Source organism: Chrysochloris asiatica, unplaced genomic scaffold (genome assembly GCF_000296735.1).
Source record: "Chrysochloris asiatica unplaced genomic scaffold, ChrAsi1.0 scaffold00025, whole genome shotgun sequence".
NCBI classification, from domain to species: domain Eukaryota; kingdom Metazoa; phylum Chordata; class Mammalia; order Afrosoricida; family Chrysochloridae; genus Chrysochloris; species Chrysochloris asiatica.
Window position 1 is genome coordinate 876,999 of NW_006408543.1, and position 3,912 is coordinate 880,910.

Genomic DNA, 3,912 nt, shown 5'->3' on the forward strand with positions numbered 1-3,912 from the left:
ACGATGGAATGAATGTAAAACTAAAGTTCTCTCATGTAAACTATTATTTAATTAACAATAAAACATTAAAAAAAAAAGAGTGAAGGAGAAATATAATTTTCAGACAATGATAAAGGAATATCTACTACTCTTGTGGCAGTGTAGGATAAACATTTGACCACTAACCACAAGGTCGGTGGTTCAAACCCACCAGCTGCTCCTCAGAAACCTTACACAGGGTCACTATGAGTCAAAATCGACTCTACACTAGCACAATAGTGCAATGATGAGAGGATATACTTTGTTGTTGTTAAATGTCACTGAGTCTGTTCTGACTCAGAGCAACCTGTGCAGGGTTTCCAAGGAACACCTGGGGTGTCTGAACTGCCACCCTTGCAGTTCAAACTGACTTTGCAGTCCAGTGCATTATCCTACAGGACACTGTTTAGAGTGATAGTTAACTGGGTATTAAATTATTGGTTAATAACTTATTTTCTTGGGGAGCACTGTGGCTCTGTAGGGTAGTCACTGGACTGCAAGCCACAAGGTCAGCAGCTCAAGCCTGCCATTCACTCTGTGGGAGAAAGATGAGGCTTTCTGCTCCCACAAAGATTTACAGCCTTGGTAATCCTATACAGGGTTGCTTGAGTTGGAAGCAACTGGCCAGCTCCCAACAACACATAACAATTATTTTCTTTCAATACTTAGAAGATACTGACATCTGAACTCTAACACTGTTATGGAGAGTTATGTTGTTATGTTGTTGTTGTTATGGGCTGTGGAGTAGGTTCCGACACATAGCGACCCTGTACAGGGTTTCCGAGCTACCTAATTGTTACTCACCTGATTTCTGTATGTTTTTAAGATTTTTCTTTCTTTGCTGTTAGTTTTCTGTCGTATCAACATCATGTCTCTGGGTTATGTTTATTCTTAGATACCCTGCTTGGGAGCCGTGCAGCTTAAATCTGATAATTCATGCTTTTGATAAATTCTGGGAGGTTCTCAGCTTTTCATCATTGCCCATACCTGTTTTTTTCATCCTCAAATCGTGAAGCTCAGATTGATGGAATACTGATGTCTTTGCATTCTGTTTCCAGGCTACGTGCCTTCATCTCATCTTCTGTATCTGGGTAACTTTTTCCTTCCTTCTCATACCTTAATTGTCTGTTTAGTTCAGTTTGTTAGCTGGTCAACTTTCTGCGTGGTCTTAATTTCTCACTTTATATTTCCCCTCTCACCCACATCCTGGGAATAGACAAGTCTCCTTGCTTTCTCATGGGGACCGTGGGTTGAGGTTTTCCTGCCCGCGCCGCCTACATTTCTCTATATGTTTTGAAGGGCCAGCTCTGAGCAGAATTATCCGTGTCAACGCTACCCGCATTAGGCACAAGGCTCATCTCAGACAAGCTCAGGGTGTAGACATCGGAACAGCCCCAGGACCCTAGGCATTCCCAGAGAAATCTTTCCGTCTTCCATCCTAGCCTTCAGTTCCCACTACACTTCTGGGCCATGAAGATTTTCTCTTCCGGTTATTCAGCTGGTGTTTGATTTTGGTTTTAGTTTCACGTGACATCTTTAGGTGTTTCCATTGGTAGAGATTAAGCACTGTGGGCTGATGGGCTGCTGAGTCTAGAGGGACTACTTACAGGCAGAGGAGAGCCCCGGGCTCTGGCAACCTCACAGGCCTGCCACCACCCACCCATCCTTGAAGGGTCAAGGGCATGAACACGAGGAGCAGAAAAGACAGTCAGACTTTGTGCCCGCTCTCCTCTGGGGCATTTTGTACCTTTTACCTGCACAGGGATGGAGCTGGAGCACAGAGTGGCTGAAAAGGTGGGGAAAGGTGGACAGATTTATAGTTCTGGGGGTCCCGGGGATGCTCTGGAGGAGGGTGCTGGTAAAATCTCCTGACGTGCAGTTGGGACCCCAGGAACGCTCACCCTAGAAACAAGGGTAAACCCGAGGCAGAACAAGCCTGATAACATTTCACAAACTCAATCCGTCTCTGACTGGATTGGGGTGATTTGTCTATTGATCGGAAGGACAGATTCTCTCTGGAGGAATATGACATTTACTCCCCACTTACAATGTCTGTCATTAACTCAAGAATTACCAGACATGTCAAGGAATAAAGCTTCAGCCCTCGGAGGTGGAAATGCAACTGTTGGGAATTTAGGAGGATGCGGAGTGGAGGCGGAGGCAGCTGGGTATGGGCGTGGGGCTGCGATCCAAGTGACTAAAAAGAAGGGAAGAGAAAGGTATCCGTCTGCCCCTCACCCCCTCTTTTCCTCTTAGCCCTCTGCGCTGTGCGCCCCAAGCATCCCTTCTAACACAATAGACCGTTCACCAGCCAGCCCTGCTGCAGGTGCTGAGGGCAGACCATTGTAAACATCACTGGTTTCCAGAGAAACGAGCCAAGGATCAACCATGGAATGCATCCTGGCCGATTGGACAGCCGAGAGCTGTTGACCCCAACAAGCCGCCTCCAGAACCGGAAAGGATGGCGCCTGCTGTGTGCTCCAGAAGCCTCATGAGCACGCCAGCACACCAACCTGTTCTAACATGCAGACGGTAGGCCGCAGAATCAGCTGTAAGGAGGGATTTCTACTGGGCAGAAAAGCCCTTCCGAAAGCTGCAATATCAGCTTAAAACATGGTCCATGCATGGAATATCATAAATGGATGGATCAATCTGATTTTTGCTTTGGGTGGGCTCCTCTTGGGGATTGTTGTTGTTAACTGTCTTCAAGTCAGTTCCGACTTGTAACAACCATTTATAGGGTTTCCGAGGAGTGGCTGGTGGGTTTGAACTGCTGCTCAAATTGACCTTGTGGTCCAGCGCATTACCCTGCAGCACCACATCTACCTCTTTGGGATGGATGATGGGATTTAAGCCATGTCACAGCTGTGAAAATCCGGCACAGATAGAGGGGTAATTTTTTTTCTTTTTTAGGTGACGGTGTCATCGTTTGGAGAACACCTTTCGATGACTTCATAGCCTGTGAGCCCAAGTTAAATAACCACCTGATTTCCTAGAGAGTGAAGCCCCAGGTGCTATCAGTTCCTCCCAGGTGTTATACCTAATTTTTCCATCAGTCCATTAACACAAATCTGTATCTCAAATAACTTTTCTGTGCAGATCTTACAGAGGAAATTTGCACGCTTACACTTGAAATTGTTAACCTTTTTGGAAACTCAGTAGGCAAGCTTAACATTATAAACATAGTTGTTGTTGTTGTTGTTGTTAAGTTGTTCAGTCCATTCTGGATTCCTAGTGACCCTGTGTAGCTTCCAAGGAGCGACTGGTGGGTTTGAGCCACTGACCTTGTGGTTAGCAGTACAGTGCTTATGCTACAGCACCACACCAGGACTCCTGTAAACAGTGAGTAAACGTCTTGTTTCAGAAAGCAGAGGTCTGCTGTGGAACTAACTGTCTTTAAACTTCCATCGGGTGGAAGTCTTTTCCACAAAGCACATTCCGTTTTGTGAACTTCACGAGTCTTCTTGGATTGATAGATTACGAGCGGGTGTAAATTTGTACAGTTCATGTATATTGATGGTACACCAATGGTACAACATGGTAAAGTTGTACAGATTTCTGTACTTTGGATGAGAAATTCTTCTCTCTATAATAAATGGTTTCTTATCTTGTCATTAAAAAAAGAAAGAAAAGGACCAAGAGTATGAGTCAAAGAAATATCGCTACAAAAACATAGAAACCATTATTAAACAAAAATATAAAAACGTGAAGCTGTTGTTTCTTGTCCGACCCTCCATGTACGTCTATACACTTCTGCAGGTGCTTTCTCCACACCTCTGACTCTTCCCTGAAGAATTCTGTGCTCTTCCACGTACACCACCTCAAAATAGCAGTTTGGGTAGCCTCAGGGGACTCCAATTCTGTTTCTGTTCAATGTTCTCTGAGTTTGGGCAG